General features: G+C 35.5%; 1 protein-coding gene across 1 annotated transcript in view; it reads left to right on the top strand.

The window, feature by feature from the left end:
- Positions 1-5915: 5915 nt before the first annotated feature.
- LOC121371211 (neuropeptide prohormone-4-like) overlaps positions 5916-18729 on the top strand; it is a 97773-nt gene continuing 84959 nt past the window's right edge. Inside the window, exon 1 of the mRNA XM_041496933.1 lies at positions 5916-6210. The gene's annotated coding sequence lies outside the window, so the exon portion shown is untranslated. The remainder of the gene's footprint in view (positions 6211-18729) is intronic.

Here is an 18729-nt window from a genome sequence, read left to right as displayed (position 1 = left end):
GGATCCGCCCATGCATGTTACAGGTCTTGTACTAACTTCGGTACTTTGTTTTGCTCAGTGGTATAAAATGCAGTGTATTTTACTTGTTTGACAATGTAGTTTAATAATACTTACATTAACTGATGCAATCTTGAACATTTTGTTCTCCGGTATCCAGGGACGCTTTCCCTTCAGAAACGTTCGCTAGGTGGCGCAATACACATGAACTGTTGAGAGATATCACGTTTTTGGGAAATACCCCGAATTGGTGAGTACCACGAAATGGCAAGACGGGACGGTATATATTTTTTGTTTGTGTCAACGTAGGGAAAAAAAGAAAACGGTTTTGGCAAAAACAAACGTTGTTCTGTGAAATTAAAGGGACATACCCTAGTTTCAACCCGTGTAAATTAACACTAAGTTTAGTTTAAGTCTACAAACCTGTAACACATCTGGATAAAGTTACAATTGAGTGAAACATGAGTCTGTGACTTTGAAATGGTGAAATACCCTCTAAAAAGAGACCAAAACTCGACTCCATAAGTGATAAATATGAGAAATACATTTTGTGACATTAAGAACACCAGGATGACAATAAACACTTCGAATGTACGGAAATGGATACTCTGAAAAATAAAATCGAAGTAAAGTATGATTTCAGTTATAAAAAAGGGCTCTAATAGTAAAAAATAAGCCTTAGTGTTTAAAAACTAGGGAATGTTCCTTTAAATAAAACTACAAAAAATATATATGATGTTAGTCCTAAATGGACGGCAATCACAGGACTCATTTTGGCTTCCTATTCAATAAAATACCACGTATCTTAGTGTAATTTGTTTGACTAGTTCGTCACGTTTGACAGGCAGATCATTTTATGATATCAGTTTCAGTAGATTCAGATATGTGGGAATATTCCCCCGTCCTTCCCCATTCTCCACCCCGACCCCAGTCCCACCCAAACCCACAATGGATATTTTTTTAATGGAACATAATGTTATTTGTACTGTTTGTGTTTTTAAGAACATAGTTAATCACTCAAATGAAACTGTTTTTAAAACAAAAGTGCTCAAACGATTTATGGTGGACTTTTTATGAATTTGTATCTATGTATGGGGTATTTCAAGCTCTGACTGTAAAAAAGTTTCATCTATATCTTATATTGATTTACTCGTCCAGCAATATTATATGTGCAAAAATGAAAAAGGTGTAATGACTTTTAGATTCTGTATACAATTATAAAGTAAATAGTCAGTAAATGTTTTAAAAAGTCACTTTTTCCTTTAGTTCCAATGTATTTAAAACTCTGTTTTAGTAGTGAAGATATGTACTTGTGTGTCTGTTGGATGTCATTTTAAACAACACAACTACTGCTCTCTTTGTTCCATTACAAACACGTTTAAAATTAAATATGGTTAATGGATATAAAACATGATTAATTACACTACACACGGAAAAAAGGAAACGTCATAGTGATTCATACACCTATTCACTTTATGGTCCGTGGATAAAAAGTTTGTCCGGTGACATGTGATTTTTTGGACATTCCAGTAATATAAGGATATATCTATAATATGTGAAATTTTTTTCAAGAAGGTGTAAAGACCGAATAGTATCATTTTCCCTCGGTGAGCCTACCGCTGCCAAATATAGTGACATTCAACCCACATTACTGACATTGTTTACAATTGTTGCAAATGAAAAGAATGATAATGGATGATAAAAAATACTCACTCTCATTGTGTCTTGTGATATCATAATTTATCAGCACTCTATGATAAAAGTATACAAATCCTCGGCAAGCCTCGGATTTCATACTTTTATCAACTCGTGCTGATAAATTATGATATTACAAGACATTCGAGGAGTATACTCTATTAAGTAGACTGTATGACTGTAGATGGTTTTCCCTTTACTTAACCAAAGTGTTGAAATAACCTCTTATGAGACACCAAAATAGCCGTGGTTTAGAATGAGCTGAGATGTGCTATTCTATTGCTTTATTTTTTTCTTGATTAGTAAAAATCATGTCGGCAAAAAAAAACCTTCAAAGTGAAAATTATTTGCTGTAGAATCTTTTTTTTGAGAAATAAAGTTTTAAAAATATTTTAAAATAAAGAGGTTTATTCTTCGTGAAACGTAACGTAGGCTGTTTGTTAAAATGAACTTCAAACACAGATAATGTATTTTTAATAAATTTGAATGTATTCAGGGATGAATAATTAATGAAATTCACCAGGGTTTCCAACCGCAGAATAAAAAAAAAAAAAAAAAAAATAAATTATAAAAACAAAAACAAAAAAAACAACCCAACCCCCCAAAAAAACAACCAACCAAAAAGAAGAAAAAGAGATGATGTTAAGGATGTTACGCTTTTCGGTTCAGTGTAGTGTATTTATTATTATTATTTTAAGCGATTATATTGCAAGATTTAACTCGGTGATAGAGCGCTGGTAGATGCGAAGATCGACGCCTGACAGTCGCTGATTAATGTGCAATTGATGTGCGTCTGTGTTGCCAAACAAACTTTCCTTTTCATTAACAAGACGTCTTGCATCCACCCACGACAATCGCTGCTGAACGGAAGCCTAACTCCAGAACCAGAACATTTGACAAAATACCATTTAGAATACTCCCACATCTCGGCATTTCTCTAACAAATACCCACACCCGGGCACACCCGTCGCATTCACTTTTATGCATAGCATTACGGTACTATTCGCCGATATATTTAAAGAGGACAGTAGCGTCTCTTATTGATGTATTTACTACTAAAAGTCTCGCATTTCTCTCCGGTGAATGGCGCAATGTTTGCAATAAAGCCTGATATAATTGAACATCATGGTTTGACTCGTCCTGTCATAAGTGCACGTTCAACAGCAGTGTTAGCAGAAGAGAGGTTGTACCAACACCAGGTCCAGGTGGGCGAGGACCACAATCACACATTAATTGTAGTTTTATCATCTCTGTATAACAATAGAACGCCTTAAGTCAACTTCCTAAGTGATACAAAAAAACTTGTTGACTACTTTGGTTAAAGGGACATTCCCGAGTTTGCTGCAATGTTTTAAGATGTTATCGACTAATAAATTATTTCTACGATTAAACTTACATATTAAATATATTTTCTTGTTTAGAATATTAGTGGCTGTATATTAAACGTGTTTCTGATCGTTCTAATATTTGTACTAGGTTAATTTTCATTTTATTTCCTAAAAAATATACGACCAGAAACACATTGAATATTTTATTAGTCGGAAACATCTTACAATGCAGCAAACTCGGGAATGTCCCTTTAACTGATTTACATTGTAATATAATATTACTACTACTACTACTACTACTACTACTACTACTACTACTTCTACTACTACAACTACTGCTACTACAACTACTGCTACTTCTACTACTACTACTACTACAACTACTGCTACTGCTACTACTACTACTACTACTACTACTACTACTACTACTACTACTACCACAACAACTATTACTACTACTAATAATGACCACACGATTTCATCTGCTGAATCATTAGATGGTCTTGTAAAATATATTTACGTTCACAAAAAATTGTTACACACAATAAATGAATAAAGTAAACCGAACATTAAAATAGAAATCACGCGACAGCGTCATCAGTCCGATCCACGTTTTGATGCGGGTTCTAAGATTTCCATTTCCGATTTTTTTTCACGTCAAATATCAACTATACCTTCAAAATTTGTTCTTCCATAACCCCCCACCCACACACCAAACCAAACCAACTAATACATAAATAGATATATTTTTTTGGAGAACAAATGTGTCTTGCAAAAGGATAAGGATATTAATAAAATACAACCGTGTTAAACTGTTTTAGTTAATAGCAGCCATCAGTCTCAGGTTTTTCACATTCAGCAGCATTAGGGCAAATAGGAAACACAAGAAAGAGACAAACAAGCTGCCATTCCATTAGTGATGATTCAGAAATATGAATATATCATCTGGGTTGAGTTTTTAACATTTTATTTCAGTTTGTATAAAATGTGTTTATTATCTAATAATAATTATTTTTCATTTATACTCAATAGGCCTATTTTCGAAAAACACGTAATTTTATTCACTGGAATACCCAATTACCCAATGCTATACTAGTCTTAAAGTTGCAATTTCGAGTATATCTTTTAATATTTAAGCATTCAGAATATAACTGTAAACGGATGGCGAGACGTGTCTAATTTGTCACATAGAGGTCCTAACATAAAGTAAGAGAACACGTAGCATACCGGATATTAGATAGTGGACCACCTAAATTAGCCAAGGATGTTGGTGCCACTAAATCATAAAACGAAACTGACAAAATTAGGTTAAAGGGACATTCCTGAGTTTGTTGCATTGTAAGATGTTTCCGACTAATAAAATATTTCTACGATTAAACTTACATATTAAATATATTTTATGGTTTAAAATATCAGTGTCTGTATATTCAATGTTGTTCTGGTCGTCTTTATATTTGTAAGAAGCCCAAACTGGATTTTGTCTTCAAATAATTTCGTACGTACGAAAAAAATATATTTTGGAAATAAAATGAAATTTAACCTAGTACAAACATTAGAACGATCAGAAACACGTTTAATATACAGCCACTAATATTTTATGCAGAAAAATATATTTGATATGTCGTTACAATCGTTAAAAAGTCTTTGTTAGTCGATAACATCTTAAAAAGTGCAGCAAACTCAGAAATGTCCCTTTAAGAATGTTTCAAGAAGAACAGAATACTCTGAAGATACTACTACCGAGGATGCATTTATACGGAACTAATTTTCAAGCATACGTTTGGTCACATCAACCATTTCATATATTGACAGTGGTCTACTATCTGCATGAGAGGTTTAAAAAAAACCCCTATAACTTCAATAAAAAAGGTTTAAACCCGCCTTCGTTCTGTTCGTGTACTTAGATCGTGTTATGTGGATGTAAATCACACAAAATTAACAAAACAGGACAGATACTTACTCTAGAATATGTAAGCAATATTGTTAGATTAAGTATGTTCCATGTGCGTGCATTGAGCTGGTGGCATGCGGAACTAGGGTAGTAAAGGACATTATATGTTATATCCAAAATGAACAACATAACATTACCTTTTCCTATTAATTTTGAGGGTGAGGTATTTATATCTGTGCATATAAATGTGTAGGTTATGTGTAGCAGCTTTAACCAGATATGTTACAATTATCGTCTTTGTGATATTCACCCTTAAAATATGGAAGATACACAGGTCTTAATGAACCTCAGAAAAGAATTACCATAGGTGTGGAAAACAGAGACTGGTACTGCTCCCACAACTCTGAATTATGGTGTTCAGGATATGCGTTCGCATCCCCCAGTTGAAAGGCAAATGATTCTTTTACCTAAGTTGAAGGATGAATTAATAGCTGACTAACCCCCACCCCGCCATCAGTCCCTTCTGACGGTTATGCTTGTTTATCATGTACAGACATTTTGAAACATTATCATAACTGTCTTTTTCTTGGTGCTTACGCAGATAAGTGTACACTAAAGTTAATTTCATTTCAGTGTCGACACATGAACGAAATATACGAAAGTGATTGATTTGCCATGTTATTTCATAATGATTGCTCATTCAGTGGAGATTTGCACACCGAACACAGGCTGATAACATGACAGACATCTTGATCATTGGAGCCATTTGACAATTGCCACGGTCTGCACAGAAATGGCGGGATTGGCCGCAAAACCCGATTCCCCAGCAGCGCACCAGTGAGCGGAGCAACCAGTCCGGAGAGCACATTTCTATCAGTATCGATACATTAAAATCACAACAACAGAAAAAGCACACGATTCAAAGCTTTTAATGAAATTCGATTTCTGACAGAACCTCTGCGCATGCTATATAATTCATGACGGAGTGGGCGACTCGGGTAAGGCATGCGCGGAACATAGACCCATCCTTTTGCCGTGTATGGCAGTTACCAGTCGATACGACCAAGGCAGGAATTCATCAGTTCACCTGTGGTGGCGTAGCAGTTTGAAGGCGCAGTGTATAAGAGCGGGACGTTTTCAAGTTAATTTAAAACTGGTTGGAAAAAAAGTGTTACGCTACCATTAGAAAATACAGCTAAACGACCACACGTATTACCAAACTCGGGACTAGGAACAAGCAAGAACATATAATACGTAGATCCTGATTATTTTAGAAGAACAATACCAAGGCTGGGAGAGGTAAGACCATTCAGTTATATATTATTGATATCGGTTGCACACAAGGGAAATTATATGATTATTGTCGGTATCCATATTCGTTTTGGATACTGTTTGTAAAAACTCGGATTTCGTTTCTGTTTTAAAAGTTGTAATTTATGTTGTCCGAATATTTTATGTATAAAAATGTATAATAAGTATAATAATGTTTCATTCTGAAACGCTTGACACCCTAAACCATTTTACTCATAAATTTACCTAAAAACTATAAACTGTATTCAAGTTTGCAATGTGTTGACTTTTAATGGATAATAATAAAAATTTTGCAGCTAATTTTACAATAAATACTTGTTATTTTTATCTGGTCATCAAAGAGAAAGTCGTACAAATTAGTGCTATTTATACCACGGCTAGAATACTGTTCTCGGGTAATATAGAAACGCCATGCGAAATGTTGCAATAATAATGAATTATGTATCATGGTAGAGCATTTCTGTATTCCCTTTGCAAGATGCCATCCATCATCGTTTCCATTATTTTTTATTACATTCCATTGCTACTAAATGTGAATTAGAATAAGCAACATATAGAAGTAAATGATTTATGAAACTTGGAGAAGTATTGTTTTTGAGCTTTCTAAATTTTAGCAGCTTCAATACCTAAAACTTATCACTGTATTTAGTTGCACGAACGCATACAATAATACTTTGTACAATTTAAGTTGTAAAGTCATTTAAATGTTATTCGAGATATATTGACATTTTCTTCAGAACGAACAGTAAAAGGAAAAATAATTGATGTTTAGGTACATACTAATAACTGGTTTCTAAATTGCACGTTGGTTGCAATGTACGGTCTAAAGAACGACAGAAGAAACCCGCCAAAGCTACATAAACTGCTAGTATTCATTTTCGATTGACAGAAAGAAGTATTTTATGTTTTTATAGATGAAACTAATATTTCGACTGAAATATATATATTTTTTGTAAAGTTCTGTAATAAAGATTTGTCATATACAAACTTTTACACCTATTAATTTATGCTTTAAAATGGCCTGTAATTTTAACGACTTCTAAAACCAATGTTTGATTTAAAATAAAGTAAATAAATAGGTAAATTTCCCTACAATGCAGTAAACATGGTACATACATACGACCTTAGTATTCACACATACCCAAAAACAAACACTAAGTAACTAAGTATGAATTAATTGTCTAAATAAATGGAGTTGGTACAAATCCCACTGAGCTCATTTATATCCATAGCTAGTTCGTGAACAATATATATATATATATATATAGATAGATATATAGATAATTAAGTACATTAAGTTAAATTAATCAGCTTAAAAGAATTAATGTATGCAGTCAAATAACAAATATCCCCATATATCATGTTCAGAAATTCGTATTCAAATGTACCAGCCAAACATGATATGGCGCTTATAAATGATACATATACATAAGTTATTATATGTTTTTTGTTACGAAATAATTTTGACAAAATTATCATACGTATTTTCTGAGCGGGCTATTCCAAACATGATAGAAAATCTAAATTTTACTATATCTAAGCTTGTTTTGTCTTATTCTATTACATTTTAACCCGATATCGCTAAATAAATAAACAAATATCTACATTTATATATGTAGATATTTGTTTATTTATTTAGCGATATCGGTTTAAAATGTAATAGAATAATAAAAAACAAGCATAGATATCTTTTGTCCATATGTTAAGAAAACCTATCTAAAGTGATACAGTTTAAAACAACCACCAAACCTAAACTAATTTACTGACACTCAGTGTCATAATTTCATTTACCACTGTGAACCTGAAAAGCATGAAGCATTGTAATAATAACTAAGTTAAAATACACGACAGACAAAACACTGTCTCAGATCTCGAAAGGATAGTTAACCAAGTGTTTAATTGAATACAAAAAAAAATCAATATTGATTTTTCATCTTCTTAATCCTTCAAACAATTTATTAATATTTTTGTTTACTTGTATATTTATTACATTCAAAGATATATGTCAATTTGAAGAAGAAAAAAAATCTCTTCTACAAGCAAGTACTGTATCAGAGTCGTAATGTATTATCTTGATTGTGTTACTTATTTAAAAACAATACAAAACGTTATTCCATATTAGTCTTCAGTTTACAAAACGGCACGTTTTCGAATACGAAAATAAATAAATACAAGATAAAATTTGGAGGTAGCGTGACGTGGTCAATCTAACTTAATTCAACAACCTCCCCCCAACCCCCCCAACCCCCCCCCAAACCCCCACAAAAACCCCCAACAATATCCCCAAACAACTATACCCTCGACCCCCCCCCAACAGAAAAGGAAGAAAATCGTATTCTGCATGTAGTTAAACGCTTAACTACTAGTAACTAATTAATTAACGGAACAGCCAATGATCGCAGCTAATATACTGATTATCTGCAGCGTCCTAGCTAAAACATTTTTTTAAAAAGAATATAAGTCGAGTCTTCATGCTATAAATTCCCAGCTTTTAGTTAGCGTCAGGTGGCCATACGCATTCTGCCACTACCAGTACACGAAACGTATAAAACAAATAGCCGTTATTAAAAGTGCACTTGCGGTGAAAATTTAAAAACACATTTATATGCTTATAAATCAGTAACATCATTTGTTAACGGAAATATACTGAGTTTGTTTCCATTTTAAAAGTTTTTTTGGCAAATAAAATATTATTACATGATTAAAAAAATTACAATGTACTTACATTTTTTTACTTAGAATATGAATATATCTATAATTAATGCATTTCTGAACATCACAATGTTTTGTAACATCTCAGTATCGACTTTTATATAAATAAATTTCGTACGTACAAATTAATTATTTCGTCCAACGGCTGAACGAAATTAGGGCTAAAATCTCAGGATAGTCTCCTTAATTCAAGTTTTGTTTTTAATGAAATATTGAACAGTGGATGTCATAGTCTGGACTGTTCTTACTAAGTGAGTTAATCACGCGGGTAAAATCAATTAACTGATCAATAATTATATTGCACCTGGTGGTCAATCGGACACTTAATCAGAGAGATCGAGCCCGCGGCGTAACACTGACCTAAGCGTTGTGATATACGATTGATAATAATTCAAAGCAGTGGGACCGACTTTACAAAGCCTGTTTTTCTTAAACGCAGGTGTTTAAGCATTGCAAATATTTTGGGCCGAATTTTCAAAGCCTGTTTATGTCTTACATGCGTGCAACTACGTACATTTACAATGCTTAAACACCTGTGTTTCAGAAAAACAGGATTCGTAAAATCGGTCCATATAGTTCCACGCGTATAAGACTAAAACAGGCTTTGTAAATTTGGCCCAAAGTTTGTAAAGCCAACACAAGTCATAGTGTTTCTGTACGAAAACAAGTTTGTAAAGCCAACACAAGTCATAGTGTTTCTGTATGAAAACCAGTTTGTAAAGCCAACACAAGTCATAGTGTTTCTGTATGAAAACAAGTTTGTAAAGCCAACACAAGTCATAGTGTTTCTGTATGAAAACCAGTTTGTAAAGCCAACACAAATCATAGTGTTTGTGTATGAAAACCAGTTTGTAAAGCCAACACAAGTCATAGTGTTTCTGTATGAAAACAAGTTTGTAAAGCCAACACAAGTCATAGTGTTTCTGTATGAAAACCAGTTTGTAAAGCCAACACAAACCATAGTGTTTGTGTATGAAAACCAGTTTGTAAAGCCAACACAAACCATAGTGTTTCTGTATGAAAACCAGTTTGTAAAGCCAACACAAGTCATAGTGTTTCTGTATGAAAACCAGTTTGTAAAGCCAACACAAACCATACTGTTTCTGTATGAAAACCAGTTTGTAAAGCCAACACAAGTCATAGTGTTTCTGTATGAAAACCAGTTTCTAAAGCCAACACAAATCATAGTGTTTGTGTATGAAAACCAGTTTGTAAAGCCAACACAAACCATAGTGTTTGTGTATGAAAACCAGTTTGTAAAGCCAACACAAGTCATAGTGTTTCTGTATGAAAACCAGTTTGTAAAGCCAACACAAGTCATAGTGTTTCTGTATGAAAACAAGTTTGTAAAGCCAACACAAACCATAGTGTTTGTGTATGAAAACCAGTTTGTAAAGCCAACACAAACCATAGTGTTTGTGTATGAAAACCAGTTTGTAAAGCCAACACAAGTCATAGTGTTTCTGTATGAAAACCAGTTTGTAAAGCCAACACAAACCATACTGTTTCTGTATGAAAACCAGTTTGTAAAGCCAACACAAGTCATAGTGTTTCTGTATGAAAACCAGTTTCTAAAGCCAACACAAATCATAGTGTTTGTGTATGAAAACCAGTTTGTAAAGCCAACACAAGTCATAGTGTTTATATATATCTGAAAACCAGTTTCTAAAGCCAACACAAATCATAGTGTTTATATATATGAAAACCAGTTTGTAAAGCCAACATAAGTCATAGTGTTTATATATATGAAAACCAGTTTGTAAAGCCAACTCAAGTCATAGTGTTTATATATATATGAAAACCAGTTTGTAAAGCCAACTCAAGTCATAGTGTTTATATATATGAAAACCAGTTTGTAAATCCAACACAAATCATAGTGTTTATATATATGAAAACCAGGTGTGGTGTTTTGTTTGATGATACCTTCTTAAAGGCACGGACCCCTGGCATTAGACAGTGTGAAATAATTTTGATTATTACAGATATCTACATTGTTTAATGTTTTAATTATCAAGTTTGGTAAATTCAATGTGATTTTGGTCGTCCTGGTGTTTGTAGTAGCCCAAAAAGCATTTTATTCCAATCAAAAAAGGTATGTACCTTAGGAACAAGAGTTAATGACTTTAACACACATTCCTATTTGGTCTTTTATCGCTCCATCCAGTGTTTTGCAAATAATATAGCAATTGTCTGTCAGTCAGTCAGATAGTTAACACGTTAGACGCCCGATAGCGTGGATGAAAACCAAATGTCTGGATATCTTTAAACCTTCCTATCCTTTAATATCAGGAGATAATGAATAAAACTACCATTACAAAGATAATGTGTTAACAGGCTACTGAGAATAATCTGAAATGGAACTTTGTAAACGATGATATACGTATCTGTAATGGAGCACTTTCTGGCCATTACCTAGTAAAATAACACAAAAGTGACGACTAGTACCGGTAGCGGCATGATAAAACGGAGGACTCCAGGTGTTCCTAGTGCTCTTAAAGAGGCAAGAGTACACAGTTCTGTCGTCTTAAAACACAACGTCATCAGCTGTCAACTCCAATATATCAGGATGTATTTTGAAATGTAAAACTCTGAAATTATCTGTACTGTGTATAGATTTTGCGGATGTACACGGTCAGTTATTCCGTTCAGCACCTGGGTTCGGTTTAACAGAACGGCTATAACGCCACCTACTACATCGTTAGCTGTGGTATCATACTATGACAGCATACATTGCTATGTTTGCGGCCAATGAAGCGGTTATTAGAAACCAACTTCCCCACCAGGTGTAATTATTGACCGAGTGAGCGGCTGTAGCACGTCTTCTTGCATACCTTAATTTTAACCATCTTCTTGTGAATATCATGATCGTCATCTTGTATACCATGATCATCTTTTTGCATTCCTTTATAACCTTTTTGCATATCTTTATCGTCTTTTTGCATACAATGATCGTCTTCTTGCATACATTATCATATTCACTGTCCCGTTCGACAAAAACACATATTTTGAGATCGATCAATTTGAATAGGAATATTACCTTTGTTATATAAATTGAATTTTTTTCAAGTGTGTAGGTGCGCCCGCGTATGTGTGTGTGTGTGCGTGCGTGCGTGTGCGTGCGTGTGTGTGTGTGTGTGCGTGTGTGTGTGTGTGTGGATTGATGAAGAGCACTACCCTGTGTGTCATTACTTATAAACTTGAATACCTCTACCACAACTTAATATTATTGAATGTGCAGTTTATTTTAGAAAAGTTGGAAGAAGTATATGTTATACCCCAAATACAAGAAAACATCGTTTGATGGCAATGCGATGCCATATTGGTGATTTGAGAACACGGCTCTTCGATAATAATCCCTTCCCATTGTGGTTTTCAGGAGTTGAAAATGTCAATCTACTAGTGAAACTTGCGAGCGTCTTTGACGTGGACACAATGGCCTCAGAGGGACTGTAGATACTAATGATAAATGTCAGGTTGCGATGATAAATTGTCCACACTAAAGGTATGGGTTTCCTCATAGGACCAGATGCATCACCAACATCAGTGATAGAAACTATTCATTTTAAGGCTATTTCAGAAATAATCAAATCGTAAGAGGGCGTAAAGATGGGGTTAGATGCTTCTCGACTGGTCGTTATACATTTTATCGTACGGCGAGTTGTTTGAAACGAGAAGAGGAAGTTGGATACATTTTTAAATAACGATTTGTATTGTAATATAAATGGTATTTAACGGACACAGGTGCATAACATCTAAAACCAGACTTAACTAATGCTTGGACAGTTTACTTGTACATTATCGGTAGATATCGTCATCTGTAGTTTCCATTTAGTTGTGGGTTTGGATTTGACATATAGGTCATCACCATAGAACAGCCAATCAAATGTTTTTAAATTGTTCTTCGACACATGCTGAATATAGCCGTGACAATACGATACGTTTTACACGATGTTCTCTCAAATAAATGAGTGGAAATAGCTATGTTAGGCCTCATAGTACTGTTAGTGTTTACAAAGTTTATTTAAAACTTAATGATCACTTTGGATTGCGGTCGGTACTGAGATTTGAAACCAGCACATACCAGCTTTGACACCGATGACTTAACCACTGCACCACCATTACTGGTTACGATCATGGTGCACAGATCTGCTTCTCTACAACACGCTCTTCTATTTTTGGTTATTATCATTCAATCCTCTCTGCTGGGCCCACTCACCTGCATTGCGTGCCAAGTACATGGCGTCGGAACCGTAATCACATCCTACTTTTCACTGGCACGATATGTATTGGCCAGAGCTGTCTCCCCTCACCCCCATACACGTACTAATGGATGGCTACAGCTGTAGGCGAGGCTGATATTTATATTTTAAAAACACGAAAGCCGTACAAATCTAGCACTTCGTCAAAGCATCTGCACTGACATGTGCACGACATCCTCGACTCTGTCTCGGACCACTTCCCGACAGCAGACGACTTCTGCAGCAGCTTTCAAGCACAGCATCTAATTACAGAACAAAGCTTTTATCTAATTTTTCAATCCGCCGAATACCATATGGGGATATTATTCTTAATAATTATTTACGTATCCATGGTTACACCTTGCACCTTTGACAAACGCAACCCACCAGGGGCCGATAACTGGAACATATAGCCTTTGATAAAGTGGCGTGCTGGAAGGTTTGAAAAATGAAAATGTATTATTTCGTTATACGTAAGAAACCGAAATGAGTTGAGGACACGAGAGGAAAACGCGTGGCAGCTCCTAGGTTGAAGCGTTGACTTGAGGTACCGCAGGTCATAAGATCGACATGTCTCGGAGGAATCACTGAGTTCTCCTTCATCTAGGGGCGGGATTTAGCTCAGTCGGTTGAGTACTCGCTTGAGGTGCTTGCGTCGCAAGATCGAACCACCTCGGCGGATCTATTTAACTGATTGTTTTTTTTCCTCTCGTTCCAGCCAATGCATCATAACTGGCCCAAGGCCATGGTGTTTGCTTTCCTGTCTGTGGGAAAGTGAATATAAAAGATCCCTTGCTGCATTGGGAAAAATGTATCGGGTTTCCTCTGATGACTACGTGTCAGAATTACCAAATGTTTGACAAATGCTTGATTAGTTAATCAATGTGTACTAGTGGCGTGCTTAAACTTACCGTACCTGCATCTAGTGCTCTACGACTGATATATCAAAGGCGATCATTAATATGATGTCTGTGTACAAGCACATATGATTATTTTTTTCTGCTGAGTCTATGTTACGTGTATATATACACATGTACACACACACACACACACACACACACACACACACACACACATACATACACACACACACACAAATGTACATGGCTATATTATATGTAACCCGTTGTGACCGTACACAGGCTTTCCCCCCCTAAATACGACTGCGGCATAGGTAGCAGCCCTCGTTAGCTGTGGCTATATACACTGCCGCCGTGTAGGTAGGTATGTAGCTACTAATGTGTTAAGTGACAAAGATGGCGGAGTCCTATTGAGGGTGTATTTTAGACGTGTATACGGTAGTCGACTGGACCCGAGCGCAAAAAGATCGTTGCGAAATGCGGCATCAGGTAAGTACAAAGAAGGCATATATAAACACACAAACTCAGACCACAAAGTGTGTTTTGTGTTCTATCCATCAGTATAAGCAAGGGAATAGTAATAAATACGTTTAATATGGAGTGTGAATCAAGAAGAACACTCCAGCTCTGGCGGAATACGGAAATTCCCTCGGGAGAATTCGTGAATAACTCTAAAAGCATCGGTAATTCCGCGAATAAGACGCACTTATTTTAGACCAAACTTTCTATGAACATCCAAACTGCATAACATTCTGCCGGCCAGAATCTACTATTTTTCAGTATGCAGTGAACAAACCAATGATAAATGCTTTTAGATTTTATTACAATTTCCATACATCCAGGATTGTCACTTGAGAAGGAATTTCTTGATTTATTACGGCTATGATTGCCGTTTGCTGTGTATTTCGAGTTCGCAACAGTTTCGAAAGATCATATTTCTTAAGAGTAACCTAAAACTCATCGCTTATATATACTAGTATATATATTTTTTTACATTTTTAATCTGTACGTCAGAGCACAACAATACGTTTAAAAATCCCTCTGAATATAGTAAGAGAAACTAGTAAACGAATTTAGAAATATAAAAAAACTACACATTTTGTACTTAAAAAAGAATATATCCCAGCCAACATATCTCTATATATGAATAACATATTGGACAAATCCAGAGCTGTTTCTCTACTGAATCTCTCTCTCTCTCTCTCTCTCTCTCTCTCTCTCTCTCTCTCTCTCTCTCTCTCTCTCTCTCGTGCTGCAGTGTCATTAAACATTCATTCATTCATTCATTCATCCATTCATTCATTCTCTCTCTCTCTCTCTCTCTCTCTCTCTCTCTCTCTCTCTCTCTCTCACACACACACACACACACACACACACACACACACACAAGGACGGGACGTAGCCAAGTGATAAAGCGCTCGTTGAGGCGCTGTCGGTCTAGGATTGATTCCAATCGGTAGGCCCATTGGCCTCTTTCTCATTCTAGCCAGTGCACCACGACTGGTGTTTCAAAGCCCGCGGTATGTACCATTCTGTCTGTGGGATGGTGCATATAAAAAATCCTTTGCTACTAATAGGAAACATGTAGCAGGTTTTTTCTCTAAGACTATATGTCACAATTACCAAATGTTTGACATCCAATACCCGATGATTCATAAATCAATATGGTCTAGTGGTGTCGTTAATCAAAACAAACTTTAACGCACACACAAAATAATAAAATAAAGATGATCTACAGTTTGTTTTTGTTTAGCAAGATATACAAAAAACGCTTTAAACTTCCTTTTGTATCATAGCATTGTTCCAATAGCACAAATGGAAGTTAAAAAGCGCCAAAAATTACCTAAATAATTGCTGTGGTATATAAAAATACTTAAAGTTAAACCTTTATGTGAATGCTTTTTAGTAACATTGTGAAGAGATGGCAATATTTCCTGATAGTGAAGAATACCGCATATACTCACTAGTGTCTCTTAATTGTTTTTTTCAATTGATTCCAAGATCACTGATCTGTGTAATGTTGGTGTCTAAAATCTATAATAAATAGTTTTTTGCTGATCTGTTGTCGTTTTTGGCGTAGTTTAATGATGATGAGAAGAATCTGATAGTCTGTTTACAAATTGATTGCTAAACCATAAATAATTTGTTCAACAAATGTTACTTTATGCTGGATTGCAAATTTGATACCCTTTGCATAGTATTGTTCGTGTTGGGGTGTCATTATTCGTTCATTCATTTCTTCATTCATTCACTCACTCACTCGCTCTCTTGCTAGCTTCCTCATTCCTTTCTTCATTTCTTTCTTCCTTCATTTATTCATTCATTCACTCAGTGTAATTTTTTTTTTTAAGAAGCAATTTTCTGATACTTAATACTTAATATTTTATCTATTTATTAATTTCAACTTTAACTTCGTATTTCTATCCAATTAAGGTCTATATCTCTGGGCTCTCTGTCCAGGACAGTGGTAAATGGTTAGTGCGAAAGAAGTACAACAAAGCCGAGATTGAGATGCGAGCCTGGTACCTACCTGCGTTAAAACCGATGACTAAACTTTACACTAACGAGGCCGGCGATAAAATCTGTGTTTACCGTATCATCTATTCACTGTTTTGAGAGTGACTACATGATGTTTTTGTTGATGTACAACGTTGGAGTATTTATTCAGATACCAGTTTGTGGCCTGACGTAAATTGCTTTCTATAGTTATCAGTAGTTTGAACTCATAAAAATAATAATCTGTTAGAAGAAAGGACACCTGATAGTAGATTGATAACATTATGTGTTTTTTCAAGAAATCAACTTCAGAAGTTTGATATGATTAGAAAAAAAACCCCAAACAACATGAAGAGAACCGACAAACGAGCGGTTATTAAATGACTTCTGAAAAAGAGGATATAAGCAAAGGAAGTTAATAAACACATGAAACCCGCACGTGGGAATGAATGTGTTTCATATTCAGCTATTAAAAAATGGACTGTATGGCAGCACAAGCACAGAATATGACATATAGTCATGATTTAAAGTTACAGTCTGTTTTGGTTTAACGACACCTCCAGATGGCATTGCTTTATTAATCATCGGGATATCGACCATTTGGCAATTGTTGACATATAGTCGTAGTGAGGACACTTGCAGAATTTCCACGTTAGTAGCAAGGGATCTTTTATATACCCCATCCCACAGACAGGATATACCAGTTGTTGTGTACTGTCTATAACGAATCATATCCCAATGGAGCCACCGACGGGGATCGATCCAAGACCGAGCTATCGCTTTAGCACTGGGCTACGTCCCGTCCTAATAAATAAATTAAATGCAGTCTCGGGACCTGTATTTATACAACTTTAGAGTCTAGACTCAAATCTTTAAGGACGTCACAAAATGTGAATGGCGTTATTAAAGTCTATAAGCACGGGACCTCAAATTGAGGTTGTCCACCGCTTAGCTATGACTGATCTCTTGGGATACGTTTTGACTCTGTACAATCAATTCTATAAGAAAAACAGTCGATAAAAGCAAGCTCCCACCAAGATGGGTACGGTGCCTGGAATCACAACGCCCGACCAAACGTTGACCAGAATGAACATTTCAAAGGAACATTTGACGCGTTATCAGCGGAATCCTGCAACGTTCTCAAGATAATAGTTGTCGTAACCCAGAATGAAACATAGATGAATAAAATTCTCATAGCAAGCAGTGGAAGGATACTGGAATACCACCACCAAAATTTTCTGGAAACTAGTGTCCTCTGTTCATAATGGATTTTTTTCTAAACCTTTTTACCCCCAGATCACTAGCAATGTCAAGATTGGGGTGCCTTGAATCATCGTCTTACAATATACAACAATAATAAAATTATAACATGATTATGTGTACATGTATAATGGTAAAGTAAAGGTTTTATATTTCATATTATGTATATAGACAATATGTGATATGTATGGGAGTTATATTCATTACATTTGTTGTCATATACTGCACAACTGTAGTCATATATTAAGGGGCGGGACGTAACTCAGTGGTACAGCACTCGTCTGATGCGCGATCGATCTAGGATCGATTCCCGTCGGTGGGCCCATTGGGCTATGTCTCGGTGTAACTGGTGTAACAAAGGCAGTGATATGTACTATCCTGCCTGTGGGATGGTGCATATAAAAGATCCCTTGCTGCTAATCGAACAGAGTAGCCCATGAAGTGGCGACAGCGGGTTTCCTCTCTCAATATCTGTGTGTGGTCCTTAACCATATGTCCGACGCCATATAACCGTAAATAAAATGTGTTGAGTGCGTCGTTAAATAAAACAGTTCCTTCACATATATTAAATGATCTGAGGGTCAAGATAGATAAGTAAAACGAGCTTACATTGGGGGGGGGGGGGGGGGGGTGGAAGGGGAAAAAAGGACATAAAGAAAAGGTTTGTCTACCAACACCCAAATTATGTTCATAATGTTGGCTAAGTCATGGCATCTGTTTTCTAAGGCGATAAGGATTTAGTTCTAATGGACTCTTTGCAGCAAGGACAATACTGTGACACTGAATTACGACAGCAGAGAGAAGCTTATTGTCGTCCATGAACATTTTATTTTTGTAAATAATTTTAGAAGATAAGTAAAAGTGTTAAAGTTTCCATGCTGTTTTATGGACTGGTGTAGCCTTGCAATATGAAATATTTATATATTTGTACATACAACACC

Source organism: Gigantopelta aegis, chromosome 4 (genome assembly GCF_016097555.1).
Source record: "Gigantopelta aegis isolate Gae_Host chromosome 4, Gae_host_genome, whole genome shotgun sequence".
Lineage (NCBI taxonomy): Eukaryota > Metazoa > Mollusca > Gastropoda > Neomphalida > Peltospiridae > Gigantopelta > Gigantopelta aegis.
The sequence above is the reverse complement of the archived record's forward strand: the minus strand, read 5'-3'. Positions and strand labels throughout refer to the sequence as shown.